Source organism: Lutra lutra, chromosome 13 (genome assembly GCF_902655055.1).
Source record: "Lutra lutra chromosome 13, mLutLut1.2, whole genome shotgun sequence".
NCBI lineage: Eukaryota > Metazoa > Chordata > Mammalia > Carnivora > Mustelidae > Lutra > Lutra lutra.
Genome location: NC_062290.1, coordinates 85,036,525 through 85,055,633, shown reverse-complemented (window position 1 = coordinate 85,055,633; position 19,109 = coordinate 85,036,525). Strand labels below are relative to the sequence as shown.

At 50.5% G+C, this 19,109-nt stretch overlaps 1 long non-coding RNA gene across 3 annotated transcripts; it reads right to left on the bottom strand.

Moving 5' to 3' along the window:
- Positions 1-8,912: 8,912 nt before the first annotated feature.
- LOC125084077 (uncharacterized) lies at positions 8,913-15,394 on the bottom strand. Of its 3 annotated transcripts, none has more exons than XR_007122461.1 (4): positions 14,148-15,394; positions 12,414-12,833; positions 11,064-11,245; positions 8,913-10,111 (listed from the first exon to the last, which is right to left on the bottom strand). It is a non-coding gene; the product is annotated as an uncharacterized LOC125084077 (long non-coding RNA). The 3 variants fall into 3 exon arrangements; XR_007122460.1 differs by having other exon boundaries at positions 11,064-12,583; positions 12,693-12,833; XR_007122459.1 differs by having other exon boundaries at positions 11,064-12,833.
- Positions 15,395-19,109: the final 3,715 nt, after the last annotated feature.

Sequence of the window (19,109 nt, the reverse complement as noted above, 5' to 3'; positions counted from 1 at the left end):
AAACTTGGCTAAGCAAGTAATGAGCCTGGGTTTTGAACCCTGGTCTCAGCCCAACGTGCCTACTCTTGCCGTACGGTCTGAATCCCAAGCAATCTTGCTCGGGCAAGGTCAGTCTTTGGGGATTCTCTGCAAGTTGCCAGACGCATGCTCAGGATAGTGGGGAGCTGATGAGCCCAGACTCACTCCCCCACTGGCAGTGGGCCCAGGCAAGGAGGGTCACATAAGTAGGACTGACCCTTTGCCCTGAGTGCCCATTTACAAGCCCCTAGGCCAAGCCTGGCCTTTGGCTGCCCTTGGCATAAATTCTGGAGAAGGATTCTAGGAAGCAGTTCTGCAAACGGAGAAGGATTCTAGGAAGCAGTTCAGCAAATGATATGGGGCTTTCCAGGGTAAGCCAGAGAGACAAGACACAAATGACCCTCCCATAGGGTCACATTTGCCCTGACCACTTAGAAGATTCTTTCTGTCCCAGATGCCACCTGCATGTCCAACTCTTTGTTGGTCTCAAGGGGACTTCAAGGCAGCTTGGTGGAACCAGCCCCAAGCCTTGAGCCATGAGATCTGGCTTCAGATCCTGACCCCAGTGTTTAACTTGCCCTATGACCTTGGCAAGCCACTTTACCTTTCTGACCCTTGCTGGCTTTGTAAGTCAAGGGGTTGTTGGGAAAACTAAATGGGGTCATTAGTACCGAGTGACTGGCATGGGCTGAAGTTTCCTCTACAAAAAGATTGACTCGGAGTTGAAAAGATCCGTGTCCTTCCAGAGAAAGTCCCTGGTCTCCTTCCCTGCCAGTCTCGGTAATCTATAAATTTCCCAGGTAAGATCACCACGCCCCCTTCCTTAACAACCAGGTTTGACCTTCAGGCTCGTGGGTGGGGAAAGCACAGTCTCTTCTTTCCTCCTCTGTCCAGAACTCTCTCCTTTGAAGCCCATGTGGGAGGCCCCGGGCTTCTTTTAGATAAGATTTTGCTTGGGAGAAAGTCCCTATTTTCCAAAACACAGAAAGCAAAGTCTGCCACCTCCGCCTCCATGTGGTTTGGACAAACTTTTCAGAATTTGGCTGAGCTGAAAACCCAATATATGAAAATTCCAATTTATTGAACACAAAAGTCACACCTGGGGATTCACTGCTGGGTTCATATAAGTAGCCTGCTCCCCCATTTATATCGTAAACGGGTCTCCCTTGATAGAATTTCAAGCCACACACAATTTCTCAGATGCCTCCTTAGAGTCAAATAGCTGTCTTCCTGAAGTTCTACCATGTTCCAGAAGCTACCTGAACAGGCATTTCCAGTGGAAACTCCTACCCTGAGCTTTGCAGATCACAAAGCCTGCTTACACCCAGCATCCCACCTAAGACTCACAGGAAAAGCCTATTATGCCCATTTCCAGTCTGAGAAACTGAGGCTGACACAGTGGGAGTACCTCCCCTCTACTCTCTCCCTCGACTCTGGGACAGAACAGGACTAAAGTGACCTCACCCCTTTCCCTGTGAACCATATCTTAAGGCAGAGCTTGAGACCTTTCCTTCAGCTCACCTAGAGTTCCCCCAATGCTTTCTCTTCTCTGGGTTCCCTGCAACCAACAATGTGAAGTCCTGTCTCCTGAGAATGACAGCCTGATGCTTCTGCCGTCTCCCGCCTTCTCCAGCCCCGTAACCGGCATTGCCTGTGTGCTCCAGCGTCCTCTGTGGCCCTCAACGTCAACCGCTCTGCTTCAAAGCTGCTAATGTGGATGGGGATGGTGGTGACATGGGATGAAAGTCATAAATGGGTGAGTGTGCACGAGGCTAAAGCAATCTAGATGCCCACAGTGCAAAGTGTAAGGAAATGATTTGTCGATAAGTTAAACGTAGAATTAGCGTATGACCCAACGATTCCACTCCTAAGAACTGAAAACCGGTGTCTACAGCGGCTCTGGTCACAACACAGCCAAAAGGCAGAAACAGTTAGAGGTCCATCAATAGACGAGTGGATAAGACAAAAGGTGGTACATCCATCCAATGGAATATCCTATGGCCACGAAAAGGGAGGAAATACTGACACCAGCTACAAGACGGTCGAATCTTGAAAACATTCTGCTAAAGGAAAAAAGCCAGTCACAGATGACCACATGTGGTCTGACATCCAGAAGAGGCAAATCCAGAGGGACAAATAACAGATCAGTCATTGCCAGGGGCCGTGGCAGGGGGACATGGGGGTTCCTTTTGAAACGATGAAAGTGTTCTGGAACTAGATAGTGCTGATTGGTCCTCACCTTGTGAACGTAGTAAAAACCACTGAATTAGAGACTTCAAGATAGTTTCAGTGGCGAATTTCATGTTATATGTATTTCACTGCAACAAAAGAAAGATGTAAGAAAGCGGTCACTCTTGGGTGCCGACCTGTGCTTGCCTACCCTGACCATATGCACTTCCTCCCATGTTGTGCTCTGGGTGCCTCGGGCACCCACCCTCACCTTGGCCCTGGTGTCCACAGCCACCTTCACCCCTGGACGAGAGAATTCTGCATTTGCTCTGTCGCTTCTGTACCCGCCCTGGAGAATCCTTCCTTGGACAGCCCAGTTCACGGGCTGATACAGAATAAAAACATTTGGTAAAAAAAGGCAGCGATAGGGAAATAGGAGCCGGAATTGCTTGGGAACAGCCAAGAAATACTTATTGGAGGGAAGACAAACTGTGGAGAAAGAACTCAGAGGGGGGAAGAAAGGGAAGAATTGCCAAGCTCAGTTCTGTTTTTGTTTTTTAAGATCTTACTTATTTATTTAACAGAAAGAGAGAGAGAGAGGGGAAGAGAGAGAGAGAGAGATTGCAAGCAGAGGGAGCAGCAGGCAGAGTTGGAGAAGCAGGCTTCTCACCGAGCAGGGAGCTCAAGATGCGGGGCTCGATCCCAGGACCCTGGGATCACACCCTGAGCCGAAGGCAGACGCTTAACCATCTGAGCCTCCCAGGCGCCCCTGCCAGGCTCAGTTTCTAAAACAGCTTTATTGAGATATAATTCACGTATCATATAACTCATCCAATGTGTACCATTCAATGGTTTTGAGTATAAAAAGGGTACAAACTGCCAGTTACAAGATGAGTAAGTTCTGGGGGTATAAAGTACAGAACGGTGACTATAGTTCGTAATATACTCGGAAGTTGCAGAGGGAGTAGACAGTGAAAGTGTGCACACACACACCCCACACAACACACACACACACACACACACACACACACACAAGGTAGTCAGGTGAGGTGATCTATGTGTTAACTAACCTGACCCATGGTACTGATTTTAGAATATATGCTTACATCAAATCATCACATTATACCCCAAACTTACACAATGTTGTATGTCAATTGTATTTCAAGACAGCTGAAAACAGAACAAATTTTAAAATGGTTTTTTGTATAGTCACAGCAATGGGCACTCTCTCCAGTGTCCACTTTGGGATATTTTTATAACCAAAGAGAAAACATCCCCCGCCCCTCCTTCAGCTCTTGGACACTGCTTGGGGGGTCAGGATCAATGTCTGTGCCCACGGGGATGGGAAATCTCTGGAAGGAGGGGCGGAGGCCAGAACCAGGATGGAGCACGGCAGCAAAAGGCCCTGTGGAAAAAATCAAGTTGTGGAAACCTGTATGAAGTCTAATATTCCATGTGCCACATTTTATCATACGTGAGCAATCATATTTTTAACTTTTTATTTTGAAATAATTTCGGACTCAGAGAAAAGTTGCAAAATACAACAAAGAATGTCTCTATACTCTCAGGTTCCACAAATGTTTCTTTTAAAGACGTTTATTTATTTATTTATTTGAGAGGCAAAGGAAGAGAAAGAGAGAGAAACAATGAGCGGGGGGAGGGGCAGAGGGAGAGGGGGAAGCAGGCTCCCCCCTGAGCAGGGAGCCCGAAGTGGGGCTCGATCCCAGGACCCTGAGGTTGTGACCTGAGCCGAAGGCAGACACTTAACTGACTGAGCCACCCAGGCGCCCCAAGATTCCTTGAATGTTAACATTTTGCCAAGTTTGTTTTATCAATATATTCTCCCACTATATAAACACTGACATGTGTTTCCTCGTTCCTACCCGTCTAATCTCTGTAGGTGTATAGATATGGATACAGATATCTGACACAAACATACATATATACATGTACCTGTGGGAGGCATGTTTGGGTGTGCACAGATGTACACATATAGGTATTCTTTTTCTCTGAATTATTTACGTTTTGTTGTTGTTGTTGTTTTAAGATTTTTGGGGGTGCCTGGGTGGCTCAGTTGGTTAAGCATGTGACTCTGGATTTCAGCTCAGGTCATGATCTTAGGGTCATGAGATCAAGTCCCACATTGGCTCTGCTTGAGTACAGAGCCTGCTTAAGATTCTCTCTCTCTCTCTCTCTCTCTCTCTCTGCCCTTTCCTACCCCTTTGCATGCACTCTCTCTCTAAAAAATAAAGAAAGAGGGCACCTGGGTGGCTCAGTGGGTTAAGCATCTGCCTTTGGCTCAGCTCATGATATCGGGGTCCTGGGATCAAGTCCTGCTTCAGGTTCCCTGCCCAGCAGTGAGTCTGCTTCTCCCTCTCCTTCTGTGATCTCTTTCACTCTCTCTCAAATAAATAAATAAAATATTTTTTTAAATGTTTAAAAAATAAAAATAAAAAAGAAAGATTTTATTTTATTTTTCATTTTTTAAGATTTTTGTTTATTTGGGGGGGTGGACCGTGGGATAGAGGGAGAAGGAGAGGGAGAGAGAGAATTCCAAGCAGACTCCTCACTGAGTCTGAGTGTAGAGTCTGTCACGGGGCTCAGTCCCATGACCCTGAAATCATGACCTGCTCTGAAACCAAGAGTCAGACACTTAACCAACTGAGACACTCAGGCGCCCCTAAAGATATTTTATATTTTAGGTAATCTCTACTCTTGAACTTAAAACTCCCAGATCAAGAGTCACATCCTCTATTGACTGAACCAGCTAGGTGTCCCTTCTCTGAGCTATTTGAATGTCAGGTTTAATGACATATAATTTACATATGATAAACACATCCCTTCTAAGTGTAGGGTTTGATGAGTCTTAAAAATAGAGTGGGAGGGGGAGGGAGAGAGAAAATATCAAGCAGACTGTGCTGAGCACAGAGCCCTATGTAGGGCTCGATCTCATGACCCCGAGATTATGATCCAAGTCAAAACCAAGAGTGTGATGCTTAACCAATTGAGCCACCCAGGCGCCCCTGTCTGGCTGAGGTTTTATCAATTTTCTTGATAATTTCAAAGAGCCAGTTTATGGTTTCATTTATTTTCTGTATTGTTTTTCTGCTCTCTATTCACTGATTTCTACTCTTATCTTTACTATTTCCTACTTTCTGTTTTGGTTTTAATTTGCTCTGCTCTGTCTAGTTTCTTAAGATCAAAGCTTAGATAATTGATTCTGGAACTTTTTTCTTTTCAAATATGTTCATTGTTAATACTATAACTTTCCCTCTATTATGCTGCTTTAGCTGACTTTTAAATATGTTGTGTTTGTGCTGTTGTTCAGTTCAAAATATTGTCTAATTTTCTTTGTGATTTCTTTCCACGTACGATTTGCTGATGCATACAGGTATATTAAAAGTTAAAACAAAATCCACAGATGATAATGATATGTAACAACTTCCAAATGGGGCTTATCCCTGGGAGTGAGGGACAGATGGAAATGGGATGGAAAGAATGGTAGATATTAATAATGCTCACCAACATTTCCGTTCTCTTCATCTTCTGAGCACATGAGATGATCACACTTCACTGACCCTTTGATGTTGTACAGGGACATACGACTTGCTCTAGGCAATGAAACGTGAGCAGAAGTGACATATGCCACTTCCAAATGGAAACATCTAAGAGCAAACGTGTGAGTCTTTGGGCTCCTTTCCCTGCATGGTGAGCCCTGAAGTCTCGTGCTGAGATCACAGCATCATAAAACGAGGGAGCAGCAATCAGCCTGGCATCCTGGGAGACTACAATAAATACAGCTCTCTCCAGTCAATCCTCATTGGATATAGAGAATGAGAGGAAAACAGACCTTTTTTATTTAAAGCCACTGGGGTTTGGGGATTGTTTGCATAACCTAGCCTTTCCTAACTAATACAGGAGCTTTGACTGGGTAGTTGAGACATGAATGTTTGTCATGTAATTTTCTATGATTTCTGTATATTTTGAATATTTAGTTTTTTCAAGGAAAGCAATATTAGGGGAGGAGGAGGCGACTGGGGTACTGGGCTCCTTTGTTCTACTCCACAAGGTGTTTCTCCATCTAGCCTTTGGGTCTGGGCAAGTCAGGGGAGAGGGGTTTGTCTGTTTCTCCAGCCAGATTGTCACTTGGGACAGGAGCTCCCCCTTCCCTTATTTCTTCAGACTTGTCACCATCTCGTACATTCTATATTTATTTGCATGTTTATTGTCTCTTATCCCGTGGAAAGTGAAGTCCTTAAGACCCAGGACTTTATTTACAACGCCAGTGCCTAGAACACTGTCTGGCACTCAGAAGCAACTCAGTATCCTTTTATTAAATGAAAAAATGCAGAGGATGTGTTCCATGGATCATCTCTCCCCAGAGAGGAGAGGGGATCTGTCTCTCCACTCCACATTCCTTCTCCTTTGTCCTTCCCCCAAAGGGAACGCACAATGGAGTCAAGGAAAGCATAGGCAGCTCTCTACTCAAGAGCTCAGGTATAAATTCCAAAACGATGGTTCCGTGGAGTGTCTCTGTGCCCGCATTTGTCTGTCTGTTTGGGGATGGGATAAGGGCAATGGGGAGACGTGCTCCTTCTGGAGACATCTCTTTCTTTTTTTTTTTTAAGATTTTTAAAAAAAATTTTTAAGATTTTATTCATGTATTTGAGAGAGAGTGAGAGTGAGAGACAGAGAGAGAGCATGAGGGGCAGAAGGAGAGGGAGAAGCAGGCACCCTGATGAGCAGGGAGCCCAACATGGGACTCAATCCCAGGACCTTTGGATCATGACCCGAGCTGAAGGCAGATGCCTAACCAACTGAACCACCCAAGTGCCCCATAGACTTCTTCTGCTCCATTCCCTGCCCAGGTGGCAGTCTGGTGGAGAAGGTCCAGAGAGGCACAGACAGACAGCACCTCCCCACCAAGGTCTTCCTCACAGCCTCAGGGAGGAGCCTGGAGCCTGGCTTTCTCCAGTAGATGCAGATAACAAGGGTCTTGCTACCAAGGCTGTTGAGGGGGCCTTTGGCAGCCCCTGCCTCACAACTTAGCTGAAGTCCCCTTGGACTTGGCCACTTGGGCATGGAGACACTCTGGCTCCACCAGCCCACACAGAAGCCTGAACTCGTGTAATTAGACATAATGACACATGGCGGGAGCTTCCAGAATCTCATGCTCTAATGACACATCCGCCTCTCAGCCCATCTCAGGGGCCAGAGAGTCTCTAATTAGGTCTGGAGTCAGCAGGTGGGAGAGCCAAGTGACGGGAGCAAGGAGAGAAACTTGGCCCTGGAGTTCATCAATCTGTGTGCCAAGTCCAGTCTGGCTAGTTTTTGACTATGAGACTCTGGGCAAAGCCAATTCATTTTCCCAAGCTTTCATTTTCTCATCTGTAAAATGGGGCTATAAATTGATACCACACAGGGCTGCTGTGAAGAGTGAGTCTTCTCCAGGGACGCTGCTGGTGGGACTGGGGTTGGACTGGAGCTGACTGGGGAGGAAATGACCCGCGTCTTGGGGAAGCTCTAAGTGCAGAGGAAACCACCCCCCCCGCCAAAGGCCAACTTGACCAAAGCGAAGAATCATAAGACATGTACTCTTCTAGGGTATTTGTTCTCCTTTTAAACCATGAATATATTTTTCTTTGTAGCGCATGGGAAATTTTCATTTTAGGCTGATTTTTTTACAAATCCCTTAGAAAGTCCTTTTCTGTCTTCTCAGCACTTCAGCATTTGGGGGGTTCTTGTGCAGATTCTGCTAAATAGGCAACTCCACAAATTGTCCAAATTTGTTGCTTTGCTCAAAATGCATTTCTTTTAATTATGTTTTTCGGTTTTGATTTGAATTTTTATTAAAACTGTACATGTCCTCTGTTCTGCAAGACTTACAATGGAGCGTCCTATCTAATCTCTTTGCCCTCAATTCCCAGCCACCAGAGACAACTGCTTTCAACAAGACACAGCGGTTTCTTTGTCATTTACTTTTGTGCTCCCAAATAACATGCTCATACTGGTTTTAAAAAATTTTATTTAAATTCATTGTTTGTTGTTGAAAGACTTTATTGAATAAAATATATAAAATACCAATGTATATAGAAATGGATTTAATACATAACATATACAATCATCTTTAAAAAGGCAGGATAAAAATCATAATAATGAATTCTTTCCCTTTCCTTTTCTTTCTTTTTTTTTTTTATACTTTCTGTTTGTTTGTTTAAGAAAACTCTATGCCCAAAGTGGGGTTCAAACTCACGTCCCTGAGATCAAACAAAGTTGCACGCTCTGCTGACTGAGCCAGCCACGCACCCCACTCCCTTTTATTTCTTGATTTTCAGTTTTAGATTTAATCTCCTGCTTTCTTACCTTGGAAAAGAAGAGTTTCCTTCCTGTGCAATCTCCCCTCCATGTTTTTTTTCCTGGTAACATCTTCCTTAGATGGTCATATCATAATTTTGGGTTAGGTAAATATTCAGGGTTTATCATGTGACAACCTAAATGTTGACAGCCCAGGCACATGGAGTCCTATGATTACATTTACTTTCTTTTTTTTACTACATATTTTTAAAGATATATATATATATTGAGAAAGAAAGAAATAGCAAGAGAGAGCACGAGTAGGGAACCCCACACGGGGCTGAGATCATGACCTGAGCTGAAGGCAGACGCTTAACAACTGAGCCACCCAGGCGCCCCTACATTTACTTTCTTGTATGTGTTTCTGTTTCTCCTGGGATTATTCATCTTTTTTTGTTGTTGTTGTTCACTTATATTTGGTGTCACCTGATTAACCCCAAGCTCTATGCCAAGAGATGAGGTCATCAGACAACCCTCAGCTTCCTCTTTTTCTTAGAAATACACAACAGCAGTCTCCTTCAACACTTTCACAAAGTTATGCTGCATGGGATTAAAAAACAATTTTAAGATACTTCGAATTGCAGAAACATGCAGGAACGGTGTGAAGAACTCCATTCGCCCCACAACCAGGCACCCCATTCACGTTTCACCTGTTGCTGCCACAGTGTCACCGGTGGAAAGTGGCCCAGCCCAGCATTCCGCGTCCTTCCTCTCCAGTTACTCCGTCCTGCCTTGAACTTCACACTCTTGATGTTTTATTTTATTATTATTTTTTCATGTTTTTTTTACTCTTGATGTTTTAAAGAGAACGGGGCAGTCACTTGGCAGGATGGTGCTCGATTTGGGTTTATCCGTGTTTCCTGGTAATTATGCCAGGACCGTGCATGTTGGCGGCGAGGACATCACAGGAGAGACGCTGTGTTCTCTCCCTGCCCCTCTCCGGTGCCGCTAAATGTCCGCTCGTCCTCACGGGTGGTGTTAACTTCGAACAACTCACCGTTTGACCCGTTTCTCCATCGTCAAGGTCTTGTGTTACTATCGTCCAAACAGAGTTTCTAGGGGGAGATACTCCCAACACTACGTGAAAACTCCACTCCCTGTATCACTTATAGCCTTAGTTTAAGCATCCCTCAATGTCGCCTACCTGAAATCATCCTCATCATCCCAGTTGCCAAGAGGTGATTTTCTTCTTCCCTTATTACTTCGCAGGGAAGTAGGGAAAAGCATTCTCTTCTGCTCATTTATTCATTTGTTTGTTCACAGCCCTGTGGACCCACGGATTCCTATTTTCTCTGATGGCTCATTTATTTTGATATTTGAATTACCCCAGGTTTGGCCAGAAGAAGCCCCTGCCGGATCTTGTGTCCCTTCGTTCTCTGGGCACTCCTTCCCTGGGTGACCCCAGGCTCGTCTCATGCTCTCTCTGGCCCCTTCTGGGAACCTTCTTTTCCTCCATAGAGCTTGATATCTGTCTGGGGGGAGGGCGATATCTTGAAAGTAAGATCTCGGTGCTAGATGTGCTTGTTGCTACTGGTGTGTTGCTGTTCACAGATCTTCTCGATGAGCAGAGCTGGAGGGAAGAAAAAAAAAACATGCGGGCGCGCGCGTACACACACACACACACACACACACACACTCTTTAAATCGCTGACAGCTCCAATTCCAGCCCAGCACCACGGGGTTCCTCACTGTCCTCCTTTCGGTATTTGTGCCTCCCTTGTCAGCGAGAAATCTGCCTCCTTTAATCCATGGTGGAGGACGCAAGCGCCCCACCCCCTGCACATATCCGTCCTCTGACCCCCCCAGGCTGGGGTCCCACCCAGCTTTAACTCTGGCCTCATGGGGGCCACCAGGTCTCCCTACCCGTACCTGTCCGGTGACCTTCTGCAGCGTGAACTGAGAAAGGAAGGCAGGCAGGGGGAAGAAAGGAAAGAGGGAAGAGTGGGGGAGGGAGGGAGAAGGGAAAGCAAGAAAAAGTAGGCCGACAGGCATGGGATGGTTTTTATAGCTTTAGAAGATTTCTGGGATTTTCAGGAATGTTCCCGTTGTCTCTCCCCCGCCTCTCTGATGTAACCGCTAGAGGGAACTGGAATGAAGATTCCAGGGAGAGGGGCCGCACCCCCATCTGAGCTGCAGATCGCAGAGGTGGTGGGGTCTGAGACCCCCTGATCCCGGCTTCCCTTGGCCCTTCGAAGGACTCTTGCGTATTGTTAAAGACCTCACATTTAAAACATTTTTTTGTTGGGGTGAACATAGTTAGCTCTGTGAGTTGGTAATAGGGCAAACTGGTTCTCTGGTCAACTAAGTCCTGGTGAGGACTGGGGGGTGACGGTGGTCACAGCTCAGACTCTCAGGTCCCCTCCTTCTCCACCCCGAGTACCTCAGCTCATCTGTGTTGGAACTACTGGGCCTCATTGGGATCTTCTTAGGTTTAGAAAGAAAATCGAGCAATCCACGCTGGCCCTCCAGCTTGCTGGGCAACTCTGGGCAGGACCCCCTGCCTTCCCTGGGCTTCGGCTTACCCATGGGGAAAGGAGAGGTTGGCTTCCAACTAGGTTCTGGGCACTTCTGCCTTAGGCGGTAACACACACGGCTGGGGACCGGGGGGTCCTCTTTGGCCACCAGTCCCCAAGGCCAGGGAGAGAGGAGCCAAGGTCCCTTCCTCTGCCAGAGGAACAGGTTGGCTGGCTGGTTGGGCCTGGGCCTGTGGCCAAGGGGAAAAGCAGACAATACGCGGGAGTCACCCTGACCACCTGGGACGGGTTGTGCAACTTCCGCCCCCGGGCCTCCAAATAAGACTTTGGTGGCCCCTGGACTTTGAGCTCTGGGCAGCCCTCTCCCCTCCCCCAGGGCCCAGGCCCTCCAGCTTAGGGGACAAGGCTGGGGAGTGGACAGGGTACTTTCTTAGTCCCAAAGGTGGCCAGGTGGCTCTGGGTTCTGTGAGAAGGGTCTCACCAAGAGGGATCAGAACACACCGTGCGAGCCGGTGGAGGAGGCCGGCCAAGGGGAGGCTCCGTGTGAAGGCGTGTGCGCCTGTGTGTGCGTGCGTGTGTGTGTGTGTGTGTGTGTGTGTGGACAGCAGCATGAGTGAGGTGGGTGGGAGGCTGTGCCTGGGGCATAGTCATCCCCATGGTCACGGTCATCGGGGAGTAATCCTAGAGGGCTGCCTGGCTGCTGCTCTGAGCCCGTGGAGGTGCATGGGAGCAAATGCACCAGTCTGCCTGGGAAGTAAGTCCAGGGATTCGAGGGCGCCTGGGTGAGCTGCTGGGTGTGTGCATGAGTCCTTCGCCTGCATGCCCGTTGTGGGACATGGTGCGGATGGCGTATATGTGAGATGATGTCCACGGGGGCGATTCCATGGGGCCACGTGTGGGTTGTGTGGCTCTGAGTGTGTCCTGATGAGTGTGCATGTGAGATCCCTGTATGTGTGAACATTGGGGGGGTGCTTTTGTCTGTCCATTGTGGATACAAAGGTGTGGCTGTGGTCGTGCCTGAGGTAGCATCCAGTTGTTGAGCCTGCGGTCTCCGTGGCGGTGCGGTGGTTTAGGGACACGTGTGGCCTCTGGTGCGGGTGACTGCACGCGAAGCATGGATGCTCGCGTGGGTGCTGCTATAGGACTCGGGTCCCTGGGGACTTGGTCCAGCTCATCACACGCTTCACCCCATCGCTCCCCGCAAACCTGCCGAGGACTCTGCATACTTCCACCGAGTCTGCATTCTGAGCCACAATGTGTCCCCCCCGGTACCATGGAGGGTGAGGTTGGATGGGAGGAGTTATCAGCCTCCTCCTACCATTGTAGGCACTTGTGTAAGACCCCTAAAGAACACATATAATATGAGGAAATCAAGAGCCCAGACATCTTAGGACTTACCTTGGCCCCTGGGTAAGGGGCAGGAAGCTTTAAAGTAATAGGGGAAGCCAGGAACCTGGGATGGGGTACATCCAGAAAGGGCCCGAGGGACCTGCTGGACCTCCCATCTAACCAGGCCCTGCTGTGGCCTAGAGACAGGGGGCTGTCTGGAGTGACCTTGACCTGGAGTTCTGGAAAGGGAGAAGGGAGGGGGTCATGGCCAGGGGACCTCTGTGAGCAGTCCCCAACAGAAGTCTCAGGGGCACTGGTTGGAAGGGAGGACGACACCGCTCTACTCACTCAAAGGAGTCTGTCCTGGCTTCTTTGTTCCTTGACAGGTGGGGCCCTGGGTGACCTACCTGTCAGGGAGGAGCCTTCATCCCCCTTGGGGCTGGTTTGAAAATTCAAGGCTTTGGCCTGAGCCCAGAGATGATCCCAAAGCTGGAGGAAAAGATACACTCATTGAATGCCTGCTAGGTCCAGGCCCCCTGCGGGCCGGCGGTGGGGGGCAGGATGGGGTGCTCCCTGCCACCATCACCACCTTAATCCCCTTCTCTACCCCAACTCCTAGCAGTTCCTCCCAGCGACGGTGCAGACAAGCCTTTGTGAAGCATAGTAATGAGACAGCATCGAAGCATCATTGCACACTATCTTTGCTGCAAAGGGCAGTGTTAGCACTAGACAGTTCTGTTTGCCGGGAGCAGGTTCACTGCAAAGAGCTTGAAGGAGGGGCACCTCGGTGGCTCAGTTAGTTATGCGTTTGCCTTCAGCTCAGGTCATGATCCTGGGATCCTGGGAGGGAGCCCTGCTCAGCGGGCAATCTGCTTGTCCCTCTGCTCTGCTCGTGCTTTCTCTCAAATATATAAATAAAATCTTTAAAAAAAGAGAGAGAGAGAGAGAGAGTTCGAAGGAGCTAGAGCCCATCCAGTCCTGGTGTGATGTGCCCACAAGGCTTGGATTCTGACCCCAACCACTCAGGGCAAGGACCCTGGGCTTGGAGAAGAGTGAGGAGATTCTAGGAGAAGGAAAGTCCTGGATGTCTTCCTCAAAAGTCAGGGCCAGCATAAGCAATAGATGATTCTGCCGGGGGAGGGGGGGGTGCCTGATTCAGGACCAGAGTCCCTGTGGAGCTGAAGACAAGATAGGTGTCCCAGCTTTGGAGGAGCTGAAGATAAGATATCGTTAGTCTTGGAAAAAGGACACCCCGCCCCCACAAAGCGGAGGGAGAAGGGGAGAAGTAGCCTGGCTTCTCCCATCCCCCCAGTCCCTTCCCAGCACTTCTCATTGGCCCAGCCCAGCAAGAAGCCAGTTGGCCAAGGAGCCGGGGAAGGGCAGTTTGTAGGAGCCTGGCAGCTGCGTATGAAAGCAGATGGGCAACGCCCCGCACTTGCCCATGTCCCGCTCTGCAGGCGCTGGGAACTCGGGAAAAGCAAAGAAAGACCTGGCACAGTCCCCGAGACTGTGGATATGACGGAGTTTTGATAAGAGTTGAATGGATGACGCGCGCGCACGCGCACACACACACACACACACACACACCCCTTTCCCGGTGCCACGTGCTCCCTGAGTGCACATGCTCCCTAGCTTCATGCTCCCTAGCTTCATGCTCCCTAGCTTCATGCTGTCCCTGCCACAGCCCAGCGAACTCAGGACAGGACCCCTGTGCCATAGTCGAGGAAACCGAGGCTTCCAGAGGGGAAGTGGCTCTCTCGAGCCCCACAGCTGGAAAAGGGCAGAGCCAAGGACCCACCTCACTTCAGTGTGACTCCGGGGACCCCGGGCCTGGGACACAAGTGGGAAGTCTGCTGGCAGGTCCTACTGTTGGGAGCAGATGCTGAAGATGAATCTGGGTTGGAGGGGCTGGGTAAAATTCTCTGAAGAAGAGAGGCCCTGGAGGGGTGAGGCCGGTTTGGGGGGGAGCCACGGATGGCAGATTGGGGAGCGGAGTGTAGTGGTAATGAACAGGAATTGGGGGCCCAACAGGCTGGGTCAGATGTGCTCTGCCACATGCCGGTGGTGTGACTGGATCTCTGTGCCTCCGTTTCTCATCTGTAAAATGGGTGTAAAAGTGAGAGTAGTCCCTGCTTCGCAGGGCTGTGTGAAAACCAAAAGTTGGATAAGCGTTTGCTGCTAGTACATGTCATTCTTATTTCTGTTTTATAGGTGAAAAATGGAAGCTCTGAGAGGTAGAGCAGATCAACGAAGATGGCACCACTAGGAAGCAGGATATGATTGAATTTGTGCCGACTCTGTGGCTCTCCCACCCACCCTTTCCTTCTCTGTCTCCCCCCCAACCCCTCCTCAGACTCCTTCTTTACCTCTGTGGCCCACACAACCCATCCCCGCTGTGCTGTGGAGTTGCCCTTCTCCTTGTGTCTCCCCTCTGATAAGTCACCTCCTCCTGTCGGGCCTCCAGGCTTGGGGATGCCACCAGCTTCCTACTGTTGCTGCTCTCTGGGTTGCAGCCTCATCCCCCACTGGGTTTCTCAGCTCTTCTAATCCTTCCAGCCAGCCCCTGTTTTAACGTCCCTCCCTGAGAAACCTAGTATTTCAGTGTTCCTGCCAAAACCCCGTAGTCGCTGCCTATTGTGGGATTCCTTGGACCAGGAACCCTTCCCCATGCCTTTCCTATGTTAATGTACTGGTTGGGAACCCTCACCCCACTTGACAGAAAGAGAGGCAGGGCATTTGGAGAGGAGAAGCCATTCACCTGCAGTCACACCGCTAGTGATGGGCAGGGCTGGGGTTCCCAGTCAGGAGGTGGAAATCCAGAGCCCGCGCCCCGCCACCTCACCTGCCGCTGGCTGTCCTAACGGCCAGGTGACCATCTAGGCACCAGAGCCCTGCTCCGATGGTGACCTCACTCTGACTTCTCCGTCTGGCTGCTCTGCCTGATGATGGACCTCAGAGACCCGACTGTGCCCGGCATCCCTGCAAGTTCTCTCCAGCTGAAGACCCCAGTGTCTGCCGAGGGGCCAGCATGTTCTGTGGTCTCCCAGACGCGGGAGTCTCTTTCTGCCAGCCTCTCCCTGCCCCCACTCCCCGCCGCTGCTGGCATGCCACTCTATGCCAGGACCCTCGATGACTCACCCACACAGAGCTTTCACTTCCTTCTTCTTGCAAAGTCTCCTGACCTCCTGCAGCTGCAGAAAGGCCGGGGGCTTGAAGGCAGGAGGAGCAGCCATGGGCCCTGCTGAGGGCTCCTTGCCCGATACCGGCTTGGGCCAGACTCTCTCCAAATGGCCAGTCATCTATACAGGCTGGCATACCGGGAGATCAGCCTAGAACGTTTACGCTGGAATGGAGGCTTTCATACTTATTGATGGCATTGGAGAGACCCACCTTCTTTCTGTCCTTCCTTCCTTCATGCGTGGATGCATTTATGCTTTCCTCCCTTCGTTCCCTCATTTAACAAATCTGGCCTGGCCTCCTATGTACCAAGTAGTTCCCAGTGGACCAAGGAACCAAGTTCATTCTCTGCCCATGAGGAGCTCCCATGAGGAGCTCCCTTTCTGTAAACAGAAAACCCAAGCAGGATTAAAGAAAACCCAACACAGTTGGGAAGCCTTGGAGATACTTCTGAGATCTCTTTGCACAGGTTACTGGTGTGTGTACACAGAAATGCTTCCTCATCACAACCTGGGTTTCTCTCTCCCTTTACAGCACCCTATGGCTCCCAGGGGCTCCAGGGAGCGGGCAAGGGGCCAGGTTAAAAAATAAAGCTTCACTGAGCCTTCTAGGTACAGGTGTGTTGTACAACCTCCTAGTCTAAGAGGCGGCACCTGGTTAAATGACTCTGATGTGGAGTCAGACCTGGGTTACACACTAGTCATTTTCTGACCACGGGACCTTAAGGAAGTTGATCATCTCTGAGCCTTGGTTTGCTCTTCTATATAATGAAGCTGTTGATGGCCTCAGTGTTGTGTTCTTGCAAGAATTCACTTGAGACCCTCCCTGCAGAGCACTGGCACTCTGAGCGCTGAAGTGCTTAGGAAACGCCAGCTGTCCCAGTGACTGCTGCTACTCATTATGAGGCTCTGTGGGTCCCTGATCCTGCCCGTATGTACGTGCGTGTGTGCATGTGGCTGTCTAGGGGGTGGTCAGGGAGGGCTTCCCAGAAGAGGTGACACTGGTGTTGCATCTTGAAGGAGAAAGTGGAGGAAATGCATTGCAGGTAAAGGGAGAGGCCTGATGCGGTCAGAGTGTGGGGAGTACTTTGGGGCAGGCAGTGGCCTGGAGGAGTGAGCCTGGGCTCCTCAGGCCTCAATGCTGCAGCCTGGCTGGGGCTGACTGTTGGATCTGGGTGGGCGGGGGCTGCCCCAGCTTGGTATCTGAGATGCTGGTAGCTCTCACCCCTCTGCCCCCTCCCATTTCTGGGCCTCCACTTCCTTCCCCTGCACACACCACAGAGGTGTTTCAGAGGAAGCTGCTGCTTATTTTAGCCATGATCCCTGGACACCCCCACCCACAGCTGCCCCTGCCCCTCTGGGCCCCTGAAAAGGCATCAGGCCACTCTTCTGAGTCATGGCCCAAAGCACTTATGGGTGAGAGCCAAGTCCTGCCCCCCTTCCCTGCTGCAAACCAAGCCCAGTCTCAAAGCTGGGAGACATGGGTTCAAGCCTAGATCTGATGCTAACTTACTAGACCACGTCCCGGTCCCTTCACCTTCCAAGCCCTGGATTCCCACTGGGGCTCTGGGACCTGGCACTGGGCAGGCCCCAACCTCTGGATGGACAGATCAAGTTGGGGGTGGGGGGTAGAAGCTTATACTTTGGAGGTCTGTCCTTAAGAAAAACAGAATCACAAGTACAGATTTATTTATGAAAGTACATTTCTATTTAGAAAGGATCTGGAGAAGTGAGGAGCCCCAAAACTCTTTTTCTTTTCTACAAATCTGCTTTGGAGAGGGTGCCCCTAAATCCTCAGGAGCCAGTGGGGAAACTGAAGTGAAGAGAGACGATGTCACTGTCTCTACAAGGTCCCATAGCTGGGGACTGGAAGGCTAGGATTTGAACCCAGATTTGTCAGGCATCAATGCCCACATTTTACCCCCTTGTAGCCCCTCACAGCCCCACTGGGGTGAGGAGGGCATGAGGGAGGAAGGGAGAGAGACTGCGAGCACAGGACAGCAGCCAAACAGACTCACCTAAGTCCCAGCTCGGCCCCTTTCTAGCCGTGTGACCCCTCCGGAGCCTCAGTGTCCTCATCTGTAAGTTGGGGGAGGGAGAGCCGTGGGGGACTCTCTGCAGCAGCTGGCATGTGGGGGTTCCATTTCCGCCTTCACCTGGGTCTTCTAAGTTGCCCTGAGCTGCACTCATAATGCTGATGGCTAACCCTTGTCTAGCGCTCCCCTGGTGCCGGGCAGGGCTCTGACTACAGCCACTGAAACATTAAACTTCGAATCCTTGCAACAACATGAAGGGGTACGTGCTCCCATGTCCCAGATGAGGAGACCAAAGCCCTGCATCCGTGCCAGGTGCTGGGCTGGGCGCCAGAGATGCAGCAGTGACATGGTGAGGGCCTTTGGTCCTGAGGATCCCAAAGCCGGCGGGATCAGAGGAGTCAGCACCTTCACTCTTAGAACCCCAGAAGGATGCCAGCAAGTGTACCATCTGGGGTCTCAGGGGAGTCTCAAGGGAGCAGAAGGGAAGAAGCCCTTCCTTCGGACCAGAGCCTTCGTGCAGGGTGTGGCACTTGGAACAGAGTTCTACGGATTCCCAAAGGAATTTTCCAAGTTGATCAGAGTGGAGGGGTGTTCTAGACATAGGGCATAGCACATACAAAGTCAAGAGGCAGAAGGATGCTTGTGGGGAAGGGGGAAGGAACCAGGAGTTAGTGGATTTGGGGGAGTTAGTGGGCCAGGAGTAGTACAGAGGAGGCTGGAGAATGAGCTCCCTGGTTGCTGCTCTCCCGCTTGGCTTCCAACCCGGCTTCAGTCCTGCGGGAGCTGTGTCTGTGAGGGGCCGGGCTGCTTGTGTGCAGGGCAAGCGCAGGATGCAAGACCTCAAGTCACGGGCAGTCCCTGACATTGGTCTTTGGGTTGGGAAGCCTGTGGCAAGGCCCTAGCATGACCTTTGTTGCCTCCCCTCCTGCTCTACCCTTGACAGTTCAGAAGCCTTCCCCAGTGACATGAAGCAGGGGAAGACGAGGGTCGCCCGTAGGGTCTCCCCACCGACCAGCTTCTCGCCTCCTCAACTGACAGACCACCTGTCCACCCTTCCGTCCACCCAGGAGCCCATATGCACATGCTTACCCTGGGCAGCACTGCTCCTGCATTGCCTGTGTCCCCTCAGTCCACCTCTGAGGTCCTCGGCTCTGCAGCGACTATCCTGGCTGCAGCGGGGGGGCACCCCCTATCCCAGCCCCAACCCCCACGTCTCCTAGTCCCTGCCTGGAACTTTCTCTGGTGCCGCAGAAGCTAACTTCCCACAGGGCACCCAGGAATGCCAGGGCTAGAATGTCCATGAGGCGCCTTCACCCACTGATGGATGAAGGACAGTGACCAAACACTCCAGCTTGCCAGTCTCTGGGGAGGGCGACTCTAGGGACATTGCACTGTGGCTCACAGGATCCCCAGTGGGACTGAGGCCCAGGTGCCCAGCGAGTAACCTGCTCATGGTACCCTTTATTGGGTTTTCTCCCTTCCCTGTCATATCTCCCCCCTCCCTTACTCCTCCCTCCCTAGACTATCGCCTCCCGGAGAAGCTACCTTGGCTC